The 14,807-nt window shown below is 39.1% G+C and overlaps 1 protein-coding gene and 1 long non-coding RNA gene across 6 annotated transcripts in view; one reads left to right on the top strand and one right to left on the bottom strand.

Moving 5' to 3' along the window:
- Positions 1–14,807, top strand: part of PFKFB3 (6-phosphofructo-2-kinase/fructose-2,6-biphosphatase 3) — a 113,920-nt gene that overhangs the window by 61,570 nt on the left and 37,543 nt on the right. The gene's annotated exons all lie outside the window — the stretch shown is intronic.
- On the bottom strand, positions 11,034–14,493 carry LOC140533555 (uncharacterized). Its single transcript, XR_011976979.1, has 2 exons — positions 14,097–14,493; positions 11,034–11,682 (listed from the first exon to the last, which is right to left on the bottom strand). It is a non-coding gene; the product is annotated as an uncharacterized lncRNA (long non-coding RNA).

Below are 14,807 nucleotides of genomic sequence, written 5' to 3'. Positions count from 1 at the left end.
GGTCACTCATCTAATGTCAGAGGCAGTATTTGAACCTGACTAAATCCAGTGGCTGTCCAGTATACCCTATCGCTTCACAGATCATCCATCCTCTTGTTTTATAGATAAAATAGTTTAGTTCAGAGAAGTGATTCATCTAGGGTCACAATTAGGTGCCGGGGCTGAGATTACAACATACTTTCTCCCCTGTACTACTGCTCTCTTCCTTTTAAATTCCACTGTTTTTCCCTTTTGAACTGCATGAAATCAGGCAGATTTAGATATAGTTAATCTATAAAGCTTCATAATCTATATCTTAGATTATAAAATGGAATATCCATATCCTTCCTGTAACTGGTTTCCCTTTAAATAGTATGTCACCTATTTCTTTGGAGAGATGACACAGGTCCATCTGGACTATTGTCCTCCTTCTGCCCTTCCAGCCCTTTGCTCATGATGACTCTTGTCCTAGCGGTAATATTATCTCTATTTCACTGGTGATCAAATAGCCTGAGCTGTCCAAGGGATTCTAGCCAGCAAATGCCTATCTTTTCAGTATTACTTGGGCTATTGTCAAACTTAGCTACTCTTTGACACAGTGCTGATGTCTCTAGAGTAGATGCCATGGTAAGGGTAGCACTGGGTCTTTGCTTCACTTAGTATATTAATATGTCTTTGCATTTTCCACATTAGCCATTTTTTTTCCTTACACAATAATATTCCATTATATTGAGACACCATTGCATATCCAGCCACTCCTTGATCTTTACTGATAGGAAGTTGTTTGCTATTACAAATAAAGCAGCTATGAATATTTTAGTACATGTTGATCAATGGAATATTGATGAGTCAGCCTTTTTAAATATTTTCTCATCAAGGGTGTGGACATGTGCCTTGGCACCTCAGAAGACTGATTTCATCTCCTTAAGTCTCTTCTACTTGAGGACCAACCAATACCTAAGTCTTCTCAACTAGGTGTCAGTGGGCATATCCATTTGCTCCAGAGGAACATGCAATTAAAATTCCAAACATAGTTCCATTCTCCCTGTATGGTCAGCAAGTAAATTAGATTCCTTTATCCTCAGGTGTTTTTTTCTCTCTTTAAATATCATCCTTTAGGACTGAGGTTCCTAATATAAGATCCATGAATTAGTTTTTTAAAAAATATATTTAAAATTAAATTTTAAAAGATTTAAAATGTTTTATTATTTATTTCAATAAAGTTGGGTTCTTTTGTTAGCCTCTGTATTCTGTTTTATTTCATACATTTAAAACCTTTCTTCTGAGTGAGAATGGGTCCATTGGTTTTACCAGACTGCCAAACGGTGGTGCATTATACAAAAAGTTAATTCCAAATTTAGGTCATATATAGTCTTCACAATATTGCTTAGTCAAAGAGTGGGATGTGTTTTTAACTCTTATTGTGTATTGCCATATTGCTCACCCAGTAACATATACTAATTTAAAGTCCTACCAACAATATAATAGAGTATTCTTAACCCTGAAATCTTAGTTGAATTTTATTTCTTTTAACCATTAAATTTGTTATAATTTGCCTATTTTCCCTGATGATTAGCATTCAAACCCTTTTCCTCCCCTGTCCTTCCCCCCCTCCCCCATTGTTATTAACAGTTTGTGTTTCTTCTTTAGGAAGTTGCTTGCTGCTCTGCTTGAACCATTTTTCCAATGGGAAATAGATATATTATACAAGTTCCCAAGTAGTATCTTACACAAGTACCCAAGAAACAGTTGACTAGAGAAGTGAAATAACCCATCTAAGGTCACATAGTTAGCTAGTGACAGAACTAGGAGTCAGTCCTTGACCTTATGTCACACCATGTTTATTGATTGTTGATTGGGCCTTTACCTCCAGGTTACGTGAACAGAATGAAAATCCAAGGCCCATTAGCTTCTCAGGGTGTGCTCTGGAGCCTGTGGTTCTTCTCAGAAGAGCATTTGTGGTCCTGCTCGTGCCCATCGCAGAGCAACCGAAGGGGATGAGAGAATTGACAGAGAACTGAGAAGAAGGTCCTTCCCTGCCTTCTCCTTCCCTTTTCAGTGAGGTGGAGAAAGACAGTAACAAAAGCTTACAGTAGCAGGCTAAGACAGCCCTGAGACTGGAGCCCAGAGGGTTTTTCTTTCAGTTTGTCCTGAAAATATTGGTGTTCTGTAGTCATCTTCCAATAAAGAAACAATGTGAGCCCTGTTATTCTGTGTCTCCTAGGTTCATATCTTATGCAGAGTTTGGTTCTATGAGTTTTAGGTAGCAAAGGTGTCGGGAACATAGGAAAATTTTCCCTTAGTTGTAAGGCAGACTCCTTTCAATGTTCCCCATTCTTCTCCCTTTGGTCTGGAATTTACCTATTAATGAGTTTGGGAAAGCAAAATCCTAACTACTTCATCAGAAAAACAGACAAAAATGTGCCACAGAAATAAAGAAGTACTATTTCTGGCAGCTAATAGGTAGGGAGCAGGGTATAGAGATGGTAACAATGAATGCATGTGATCAGCCTGTTGTGAGACTAGATCAGGAATGTGAAACTGACAAGTTTATGAATTCTGGTTCAAGCTTAAGGATATCTTTTCGAAAGCAAGAAGCTCAACAGGATAGCTGCTGACTCAGATAAAAAAATGACTCATGAATTGGGGCATAGGGAATCAGGCTTGGCTGAGAGGCTTCGATAGGCCTTGGGTCACTTTTTTGGGTCACTATATACATGGCTAGTCTGTAACAGTGACTTCCCAAACAACTGGACGTTTCTGTTTTTGTCTTCAAAAGAAATGACCTGGCATTTGCAGAAGAACAATTCAACTAACTTTTCATTTTTTTTGCAAACAGTGGGGCCCAATACAAGCAGTAGTTAGCCTCTGCTGAGATCATTATTTCTTTAAATATTTTTTTTTTTTACAAAAGCATTGCCTTTTTATTTGGAGAGCTAGTAGAGAAGTAGAGGGGCTAGTTTCTGTCTGGAGGAGGGGCTAAATCACTTTACCCTGTAACATTGGTAGAGCAAATAATGATAGTTTGGATCTAGGGGCAACTTGGTGGTTCAGTGGATAGAGCACCAGTGCAGGAGTCAGGAGGACCTGAGTTCCAATCTCACCTCAGACACTTGATACTCACTAGCTGTGTGACCTTGGGCAAGTCACTTAATCCCAATTGCCTCATCCTGGGTCATCTCTAGTCATCCTAATGAATATCTGATCGCTGGATTCAGATGGCTCTGGAGGAGAAGTGAGGCTGGTGACCTGCACAGCCCTCTCTCACTCAAAACAATGTCAAGTGCAAATCATGTCATAATTTCTCTGATGGCATGGTCTTCTTCAGCCATGAAGAACTAACACACACAATTTGGATCTAACAAGTGCATATCTCTTGATTGTTCTCTAATCCACTGATAGAAAGTTGTGTTCACATCCTGGTGAAGAGGTATTATGAGGGCTTATAGGTCAGCTATCATAGGGCTAACCTGGGGTTGTGTGGGGAATGGTGGCACCTGATTTAGATGGAGGTAGAAAAAAAAAATTAAGGTCTCTTCATTCTATCCTTCCAGTTTATTTGCCCTGATGTTGGACCTACACGCTATTAGGTAGTTAAGGAGCTATATACTACTTGTCTGTCCTCAATGCAGCTTTGGACTCCACTCCTGGGTCCCCCAGCTCTAATAGGGAGCTTTTACCTTACTTTGCCCAAAACCATCCTTCCAACATACTTTCTAGCATACCTTGCCAATGTATTCCCCCTCACTTTCCAGAATGCTTTTTTGTATGGATTGCCTTAAAAAAAAATAGAATATAAACTCCTTGAGAGCAGACACTCCTTGCATTTGTATATTTGTACTGTGTTTATATTTGCATCCCTAATACCATTTAGTAAGCACATAATATATTCTCTCTGCCTTTTCCTCTTCTTTCTCTTCTCTCCTCTCCCTCTAACTCTTTCTGTATCTCCTTTCCCCTCCTCCCCCCCTTTTCCCTGTGGGACCTAATAGAGTCCTCACTGGAAATGCCTAAATCATAACTGAGTCATCTGAAAATCACATCCCCTCAGAGTGACTAGAATGGAGAATCTCTACCACCAAGTGACTTTCTTGAAAAGAAGATGCTGACTGTACCTGAGGATGTGTATAATCTCTGAAAAAACTCAAGAGAAAATTTTGGCTCGAATTGTAAAGATTTTCTTTGATTTCTTCACGCAAGAATCATGCTGTATTTATTTGATTTGGTTTGAGGGTATGATGGGTTCAGGAGGAGTGAAATGGAAGTAAGGGTGTGGGTTGAGATTGAATTCAGAATGAAGAAAAATTGCAGAGACATAACAGCATTAAAAATTTCTTTAAATTTTCCTGTTTTGGGTTGTGAACTTGAGAGGCAGAGTTGTATGGTGCTTAAGAAGACTTCAGTTTAAGTTTTTTTTTTTTTGGACATATACCAGCTATGTGATCTTGGGCAGGTCATTTAAATTCTTAATGCTCTGGGGTCAAGCTTACAGCCCAGGGGATGAATTACAAGGGTCCCACAAAACTCTTGAGTATACACACACAACCAAATTAAAATGTAGTTGAAGATTGTTTATTGAAATAAGTAGAGATACAACGCAGTAAAATAATGTTGATTTGTGGTTTTCTAAGTCAATTATGTACTAGGGATCCATTTCTATTTAAATTTGACACCATTTCGCTAGGTGCCTAGAAGGTGCCAGTGAGAACTCTTCAAGATGGGATTCCCTATGGCATTAGTGTTGCTTATTGACTTTTAAAACCACATATTAACATTATTTATGTTCTGTATCACAATCATCGTGTTATGTTGATAACATAGTTGAAGGATAAACCCTGAGTGTTTGAATTAAAACACGGGGAGAAAGAAACAACAGGTTACTAAGCCCCCTCAGAGATATCTCTTCTGCTGAAGCACATGTTTTTCCTCACTTTTCTCAAGGAAAGTGATGCGATTTAGGAACAGTAAGGTGGGATTCTGGTGAGTGCCTGAAAGTGTCCAAAAAATTCCTACGTGACATCTATCTGTTTACCATCAGCCCTAAGTGTCTTCAGAGTAACTGCTGTATTGGCCGGGAATTATAGAGACAAACATCCCAGAAGCTACTTTGTATATGAGGATGGTTTGATACAGTAATTGAAAGCTGTAATGTATCCAACCTCCCAAGTAGTAAAAGAATGCATTGAGCTTCCCATTAATTTCCATGACATTGCCAAATACTCCATACATAATCATCTTAAAAGTGTGGATGATGCCTTTGGCAAAGTGTTTCTTTGCCCTTGGGTTCCCTGTTTTAATAAGCACATAATGATCAACACATTTCTGGTCTGGAGACAAATCAAAGACAGAAATAGTGTGTCCTTGGTATCACAATTCCTTGTCCACCAGGAACACAAGATCCTTCTTTATATGCTCCGTTGAAGCCTACACCAGGTTCACCTATTCTTTAATACAATTTTTGGCTTTGTATCAGGTTGAAGGGGCTTAGTGAAAGGGATTGTGTTCACCAGCCACATACAGAGCCATAAACTGAAATAAAGTAATGTTGATTTATGGTTTTCTAAGTCAATTATGTGTACTACAGGGATCCATTTCTATTTGAATTTGACACCATTTCTCTGGTGACTGACTACCAAGTTTGAAATTGAAGCATAATTCCTACCAAAGGCAGCTGCTTCAGGAGAAGGTTCTTCTGGTACATCATTCTCTTGAGGTACTGAACACATGCAGACCCTGGACACATGGCCTTGCAGATAAACAGGGCCTTGATGTGATACACACTTCGTGCTACCAGACCTTCTTGAAAGGAGAGGTGATGGAAAGATGAAAACATAGACTGTTGGGTTCATTCTGTGACCCTCAGACAGAAGTCATATCTGGATCCTCCTTAGCTTGATTTTTATAGTCACAACATTTACTAGTAGCTTTCAAACAACAACAACAACAAAACAAAAAGAAACAAAACTCAGGTCACTGTGCAGATTTGCCCAGAAGCTCTAATTTTCTGTCACCAGCAGTCAGCTGTTCCCAGTTCAGAAAACCCTCATTACTTCTCTGTAGGGGCTGCGAACTTGGATGGGAAAATAACTGTGTTTTTATTATTAACCTTTAACTAAAAATTTAGGATTTCCTTTAGTTATTCTAAAACATTATTCTGAGAAGGCCTCCAGCCTGCCCGATGGATCTATGACAGAAAAGGGTTAAGAACAGTGCTCTGAGTCTGTTTCTTCAGGGATATCCTTGTAAAATCCCTCTTCCAGAAACTGTGTTGCCCAGATGCCTTTGCTGTATTTGCAGAGTTTTCAGTGAAAGCCCAGTAAGGCTTGTTGCTGTGATAGGATAAGGCAGTCACACAGGATCACATCCAATTATGTGAAAATAGAGGCAACTGAGCAATTCCATATCTGTCCCCTATTCAAGTCCATGCCATCTTCCTTCTTGCTTTTGGAACTGATGGAGAGCAAGGTGCTTTTCAGATCTAAATATTGTTATTCTCAGTATTCCCACTTTTGTATATTCTAGGGGGAAGATTTGAATATAGCATAGAAATATTTTTATTTTATAGCCAGCATATAACTTGATGCAAGTTTGTGTAGGTAATGGCCGAAATAGGTCCAACTCAGGCCTGGCACCTTCTTGGGATCTCTAGAACCCTTGTGGAAAGAGAGACTGTCTTTCAAAAGACTCCAGAATATCCCACCAAGCCTGCTACATTACCACCAAGGCAACTTGGAAATCTTTTCATCTATTCCTTATCTGTACCTTGTAGAAATAATAGTATATGTGGATTTCCATCATGTTTCAGGAATACTGTTTTCCCTCTAAAAATGTACTGTCTATTCCAGCCAGGCATTGGTAGACCTAGACACTTGATCTCCCCACTCCCCCACTAGTGAAATGGAAAGGGTATGTTTTGGTCTGTCTTTTTTTCAGTGGTGCTGGTGCTGAGGTGATGCTTACACAGGAACACATGGCAAGGGTTTGTCTGAAGTGAGATTCAGCAGTCAGTGGTTCCTTTCAAGGTAGAAACACTCCATAAAGGAATCCAGGAATCCTCAGAGAGCTGATGTCACATCATGTACATGTATACATGTCCAGAGAATTAAAAGCAGCTATGATGTTGGCAGGGTGTGAAGCCCTGGTGATTGGCATATGCATGGGCGCTTAAAGTGTCCATTCTTTGCCCTCTAATAATGCCCCTTCTAATGAAGCAGAAGGGCCGCTTCCCACCAAGAAGTTTGCTATAACCTGTTACAACACAAATGCATATACAAGCTTTACCTCAATATTTTTTTTTTGCCCAAACTAATGTAGATATTTAACTTCAGAGAGATTTTGGTATTTACTCTTCTCAAGAGTGTATTATATAGATCTGTAGAGGCAGCTAGGTGGTGCAGTAGATAGACACCAGTGCAGAAGTCAGGAGGATCTGAGTTCAAATCTCACCTCAGATGCTTGACACTCAGTAGCTGTGTGACCTTGGGCAAGTCACTTAACCCCAATGGCCTCATCCTGGGTCATCTCCAGTCATCCTGATAAATATCTGGTCATTGGATTCAGATGGCTGAAGTGAGGCTGGTGACCTGCACAGCCCTCCCTCACTCAAAACCAAGTCAAGTGCAAGTCATGTCATCATTTCTCTGATGGCATGGTCTTCTTTGGCAGGAAAGGATGAACACACACACTTATAGATCTATTATTACTGTCTGTTCAAAAATGGCACCTTCAGTTTGGGGTACCATTTATTTGGGGTAATATATCTCTCTAAGGCTTACCTCCTATTAATGCTCTAGGGAATATGACAATGGTACAATGAAACTGGATATGGTCTTGTGAAGGAAGGGACTGCTAGGGAGTATTAAGTAAACATTTTCATCTGTCTCTAAATAGAGTGACACCAACCCTAGAGGTCAGTACTGGAGGTCATATGTTTAATCCAACTGTTAACATTTTCAGGCTATCCCCACTTTTTGGCTAGAAAGAATACTCTTGTTGCACCCACAGCTGCTGGTCTAGATGATTGTTTTCCTACTTTGTTAATAGGATTCTAATTTCTTCTAAAATTCTCCCATGTAAAAAGTACCTATAGTTTTTTCCCAATACAGGCTTTCAATTTATGAACAGGCTGTTTGCTGTTGCCCCTATCATCATTTCTGTCTCCATAAACATCTCACCCGTGAAATCTACTGACTCCCCTTTCCATATTTCGTTTTGATCTTCAACACCTTCCTATGGTCCCTTTTTACATACTTTGTGAAGGTTGTTGATTTTTCTTTTGGGACTTGCTGTTGACTGTTTCCCAGACCTTTAAGAATTTGCAGGAATGACATTTTTAGGTTGCTTATGCTGTGTCTGTGCTAAGAATGGTTGTAAAAATACCTGACTAGTCTTTAAGTACATATATTGAATATATGTTGTGAGCTATAAATAACCTGCATGGGTTAAATATTGACTTACAAGCACAGGATATCTGACCTAATTTGTCTTTCAAACTCTCTGCCTAGGTATACTTTGAAATCACATCAACTGCTAGTATGACCATAATAGGTCATAGATGGAATTGAAAGGAATTTTAAAGGCCATTTAGTATAACCCTCTAATTTTACAGATGAAGAAACTGAGAAGTGAAGAGATTTGCTCAGGCTCATACATATAGCAAACATCAGAGGTGGGCTTTGTACCCAGGTCTTCCTGATTCCAAGTCTAGGACTTATGTCATACTGCCTAAAAAAAATTACAGCTGTCTAATCCAACTGCTTATTTTACAGATGGGCAACTGGGAAATTAAGTTAACTGGTCAAAGTCACATAGTAAATAACAGAACGAAGATTTCAGACCCTGTTGGATTCCAAATCCAATATTTCTTTCACTGTTTCATTTTGTTTGCATTCTAATTGGAAAGCTGACCCATCAGGTCTACCTACCAAGGAATATTCATATCTTAAACTATCATTTTGTTTTCTGTAATTGTGGTCTCCAAAGTGTGTGTTTGGAGAGGGGGAAGAGAAGTGAGGAGAGTACCACAAAATGATTCATTAGACTGAAAGAAGAAAACAGTAGAATTTCTACATGTATCTATTTTTTATCTAAAACATAAGAAAGAAATTAAACTTTACTAATATTTACCATATAGATCAAACAGGTACATTGTGCGGTCTGTGTGTCAGATGATTGGTCACTGTCACATATGATACACAAGGAATCCTGAGATAAAAAATGCGGAAGGGTTGATGATGTCCCTGCCATTCATTATTTACTTTCCATGTGTTTGGCTAAGTAGGGATTATATTACCTAGTTTTAACTAAACTAATCCTCATAAAATGAACTGTGTCTTAAACATGCCCTGCAGATCAACCAAGGATTGAAGGATTATGACATGAGTATAAATCAAGAAGAAAATGTCAGTTAGCACTTCTGGTATGAGCTCTTTGTTATCTCTTTTAGGAGATAAAAAGTCATGATGATCTAATTAGATCTGTGAAACTATTAAGATTACTTGAAATGTGAGAGTTTGTTTTTTTAGTCATGTTTCACTCTCTGTGACCCCATTTGAGGTTTTCTTGGCAAAGATTTTGGAGTAGTTTGCCATTTCCTTCTCCAGCTTATTTGACAGATGAGGAAGCTGAGGTAAACAGGGTTAAGTGACTTGCCCAAGGTCACATAACTAGTAAGTGTCTTAGGCCAGGTTTGAACTCAGAGAGATAAGCCTTCCTAATTCCAAGCCCAGTGCTCTATCTACTTTACCACCTAGCTGCCATCGCTAACAAGAAGCTTCACCCTAAGTGTATAATTACACTAAATGTGACAGACTATTAGCTAATGATAGTGTAAAGATATCAGGAGTCACATGATATTTAAAAACTAACATTCAGCTATTTTTTGTCAATTTCTTTATACATGCAAGGGACTGTGCAGGATGCTGAGAGGACTATAGATATGAATAAGAATAATAATATCTAGGATTTAAATAGCACTTTAAGGTTTACAGGGTGCTTTGTACATGCTATACCCTTTGTTCCTCATAACAACTCTGTACCGTTATTATTCTTAATCCCATTTTTTTTTGAAGGGGGGAGGCACGGCATTCAGGATTATACATGGTCCAAGGTCACATAGCTAGTGAGTATCAAGTGTCTGAGGTTGGATTTGAACTCAGGTCCTCCTGACTCTAAGGCTGGTGCTCTATTCACTGTACCACCTAGGTGCCCCTTAACCCCATTTTTCAGAAGAGATTGAGGAAGAGAAAGGTTGATTAACCCACCATCACAGAACAATGCTATAGGACCATATACAGCATCTGATGTAAGATTTGAACTTGTCTGTCTGGGTCCTGGTAAGTTCTAACTTCTGGGCCACGTAGCTGATTGCTGTTCAAAAGCCCACAACCTCATAAGGTGTATAAGACCCACCAATAATTGTCATCTGACTTAGAACATGATAAAAACCATAAGACAGACACAAAGATACTGAGTGTTGTTAGTTGGCTGCAGAAGGCTTCCCAGAGGAATTGAAAATTGAGCTGGACTTTGAAAAATAGACAGAATTTCAACAGGGAGAGATAGATGAGGAAGAATCAGGAATACAGACACTGTAGGCAAATTCACTGAGACAGAAAAAGTCATTTAGAAAATCCATCTCCATGAAATAACTATAGACCTTATGAAAGTGAGTAGTGTGAAATAAGGCTGGTTGAAAAGGGAGGTTGGAGCTATACTGCTGAATGATGTATCTGTGTGCCCAACTCAGTATAGGCTTTATGGTAATTAGAGCTGTAAGGGACCTTAGAGATTGTCTAGGTCAGTGACTCTCAAATTTTTGGTCTCAGGACTCCTTTATAATCTTAAATATTATAGAGGACCCCAAAGAGTTTTTATTTTTGGGAGTTATATCTATTAACATAGATGATAGTATTGGAAATTAAACCTGATAAAATTTCAAACATTATTTAAATAATAATAAGCTCATAACATGTTAATAATATAAATATTTTATGAAAAAATAACTGTTTTCCAAAATAAAACAAAATTAGTGAGGAGGGACATTGTTTTGTACATTTTTGCAAATCCTTTTATTGTCTGACAGTAGAAGACAGTTGGCTTTTCATATCTGCTTCTATATTCAATCTGTTTCAGTATGGTGTTTTGGTTGAAATTTATGGAGAACTTTTAGTTTCACATAGATATGTTGTTGGAATAAAAGAGTAGTATTTTAATAAGCAAATAGTGTCTTAATATTATTATGAAAATAGTTTTGTTGTCTTAGTGTTATTATGAATTTTTTTTTTTTTACTGAAAGACCTACAAAGGTCTTCAGGACTCCCAGGGGTCTTCAGATCATACTTTGAGAACCAATGATTTGCCTAGATGAACAATACTTTTATTTTATAGATGAGAAAACTGAGGCCCAGAGAGATAAATGACTTGCCCAAGACAACCTAATTGCACATAGTAGAGCCATATTCAAACGCAGGTACTCTGACTGCAATTCAGTAATCTTTCCACCAGGCTACATGGTATCATTGGGTTCTGAATAATGGTGCAATATGATTTCACCTGTGCATAAGGAAAATTAGCCCAGTGCTTTTGTGAAGAGTGGATCTGAGGTGAGAGAATCTTCTCTTAGTAAGATGATGTTACAGTAACCCACTGGAGTCAGAGGACCTCAGTTTACATCCCAGTTCTGCAACTTAATACCTGTGAAACCTGTAAAATAAAGAAGTTGAATCAGATGACTTCTAAGAATCCCTCAGTTGTAAACCCTGTGGTCCTATAGTTTCTGCTGATGGGGACCCTTGATTTGCTACTTCCCATCTGTATGTCCCTGGGCATTTAGCTTCTGTATCTGTAATTCTATGATTATATGACATATTTGAAGATAGGGATTGTGTCTTTCTTTCCCTATTTCCATCCAAATCTCCTTATCTTTAGGTTATACATCCTCAGCTTTTTTTCCAGCCATCCATATATGTCATAGTTTAAGTTCTACCATTTTTCTTTTATTAGTGAGTATGGGGAGGGGCGAGGGAGAAATCACTTAGATATTAAAAATGGGAAAGTTTTTATTAGGGATAGAGTAGGAGTTGAATTCACTCCCAAGTTCCTAGATATGCCCAGGCAGAGTGTTGTGAAAAGAGAATTAGGCTGGGAGTTAGGAGACCATAACTTTTACTAATTTACTGTGTGATCTTGGACAAATCAAAGGGAAGCAGTGTGGTGTGGTAGAAATCAGGGAATCTGGGTTCAGATCCTTCCTTTTATCCTTACCACTTCTGTAACCTTGACCTATAAGGCATTTAGTCAATCTGGGCCTCAGTTTTCTCATCTACAAAATAAGGAAATTCCTTCAAGATTGTTTCCAGTTCTACAAATATGGCCCTCCTTCCCTTTGTGAATCTGTTTCTTCATTGTAAAATGAGAGATGAGCTAGATGATCTCAGATATTCTTTCAAGTTCTAAAAATAATATTATTAGAATGCTGTCTTTGCTAATGGAGGTAATGAGAAGAAAAGCATTGACCTTTTATTTTCATTGAAGAAACCATAGAGAATTATTTTACACATAGGGAGTGGACTGGTGAATCTAGGTGAATTGTCTTTCAGCCCAGTACCATTGCTACACCCCCTTCTTCCATTCTTTTCCAATTGCCAGCCGTCTAGTTAAGGCCTTCATCACCATCTTCCTGGACTATTGCAAAAAGTCTCCTTATAGGTTTTTCTAATTGTTTCCTCACCCTTCTCTATTTCCATGTTTCAGGCTATGGTCAAAATACTTCTTATGCATAGACTTTATCATATTGCTCAATAATTCCTAGCAATTGCCGTTTCCTATTCCCACCCACCTTCCATATCACCTCCTAAGTAAAATTCACTTTCCTTTAACTCATATCACATTTCCTCTGTATCTGTCTTCAGGCTGGACATAGGATAATGGATTAAGAGCTGGAAGGGACCTTGATTCTCCCTTATCCCCTCTGTACTTCCTTCAAGGAGCCTTACTGACTTTCTTCTTTTCTTTCTTCCTTTCTGACATAAGGATGCCTCCCCAGTACACATACATACATGTGCATTTTATTTTGCCAGTTTCTAATGGAGTTACCATATGATATTTAATATTATAACTAGTTGTTTTGGTGTACCTCTCTGCTAGAAAACTGGCCAGTCTCCTTAGACAGGAACTGGCAGTGCCCCCTCTGCCTTCACCTCCCCCCATCCTCAGCACCCAACACAACGATGTGTCCTTGGCACCTGTTCTCATATCTGTAGCAGTGCTGCTAAATAATTGTTTTAAAGATTAAAAGAACAATAGTCCTGTTCAGGTTTGCAGGGTAGAAATGCATAAATACTTTTATTTTATCTTTCACTTTCATGTTTAAGAAATTCATATGAAAAAGGAATAACACTGGTTACTTTTCCATGAGACACTAGTAAATTACTTAAAGTAAAAGCAGTTTCAGTATGGCTAGATTTCACACAGAATGAATTTTTAACACAATAGCAACAGCAGGAGCCAGATCACATAGTGGAAATAGCACTGTTTTCTGAGCCCTGAGTTCAGATTCTACCTCTGATAATTAACCCTACTTGACCTAGGAAGGAAGGAAATATGCATTTATTCATTGCCTATTATGTATCAGTAGATTTACAAATATTATCTCACTTGATACAACAACCCTAATAGCTCCTATTATTATCTTCATTTTACAATTGAGGAAAGTGAGGTAGACAGGTGAAGTAACTTGCTTGGTCACATAGCTAGTAGTTTTGCATTTAAATTCTCCTGACTTCAGGCCTTCCAACCACCGCACCACCTGGCGGCCTCTTTGGGCAAATCACTTAACCACCCTCAGGTTTCATATATGAAAAATGAGGACATTGGACTTAGATGACCTTGGCCATCCCTTCCAACTTTCGTGCTAGGAGCCTATGAACTTGGTTTGAGCCTGGTTCTGCCATGAAACTAGTGAGATGATGCTGGGAAAGTCTGTTCCCTGTTAGTAAAATGGGGGCATCATAGCCTAATCGAGCGAACCTCATTTTGCATATGAGAAAAGTGAAGCAGAGAGGTTGGGTGACTTACCTCGGGACCCTAAATGCAATTTGGATCCAGGTCTTACTTACCCCAAGGCATCTAGTTTTAGAAGAGAATGTGTAATTGGACTTGGAGCAGCTGATGGAGTCGAATCCCGAAACATCTGAATGCCTCACCCTCCCAATCAACAATCCTCTGGCCCCCACTGACGGATTATCTAATGGACAAATATAAAAGCTTGCCTTTGTTTTACTCTCCGCCTTTTTACACTCAATGGGACTTTCCTCTAGGGTCCTGGGCTATGTTCAGCAGGATTTGTTTGAAATGCATTAAAAACCCAGTGTTGGATTCAGGTTTCTGAACAGAGGCTCCTACACAAGCAGCTAGTCTGCCGCGGTCAGCAAAGCTCATAGAGGGGCGTCAGGTATAGCGAATGGTAAAGAGGCTCGGTGGCTAGCCAGCCAGGTGGCTCTTGCTTTCCGAGATGAAGGTGGGAGCCCGGGGAGAAGAGGATTTAAGGAAGTAAAGCGGGGCGGAGCAGAAGCCAGGGAGATATCTGGACCAACCGATGCCTCCAGTGGCGGATGGGGCGCTCGAGAGAAACTGGCAAATCCAGGGAGGGAGAGTGACTTCCCAGTGGAGTCATGCGGGACGTGTCAGACGTGTGGAAGCAGCACAGCATACTTTTTCTGTCTGCAATTCCAGTTTTGTAAAGCAGTTTCTGTGATTTTTACCCTCCATGTTTGATTGATGCAAATTTCTATTTTATATCAGGTTGTTTCACTTGTCAACGTCGATAC

This window comes from Notamacropus eugenii, chromosome 3, assembly GCF_028372415.1.
Source record: "Notamacropus eugenii isolate mMacEug1 chromosome 3, mMacEug1.pri_v2, whole genome shotgun sequence".
In the NCBI taxonomy this organism is placed as follows: Eukaryota; Metazoa; Chordata; class Mammalia; order Diprotodontia; family Macropodidae; genus Notamacropus; species Notamacropus eugenii.
The sequence above is the reverse complement of the archived record's forward strand: the minus strand, read 5'-3'. Positions and strand labels throughout refer to the sequence as shown.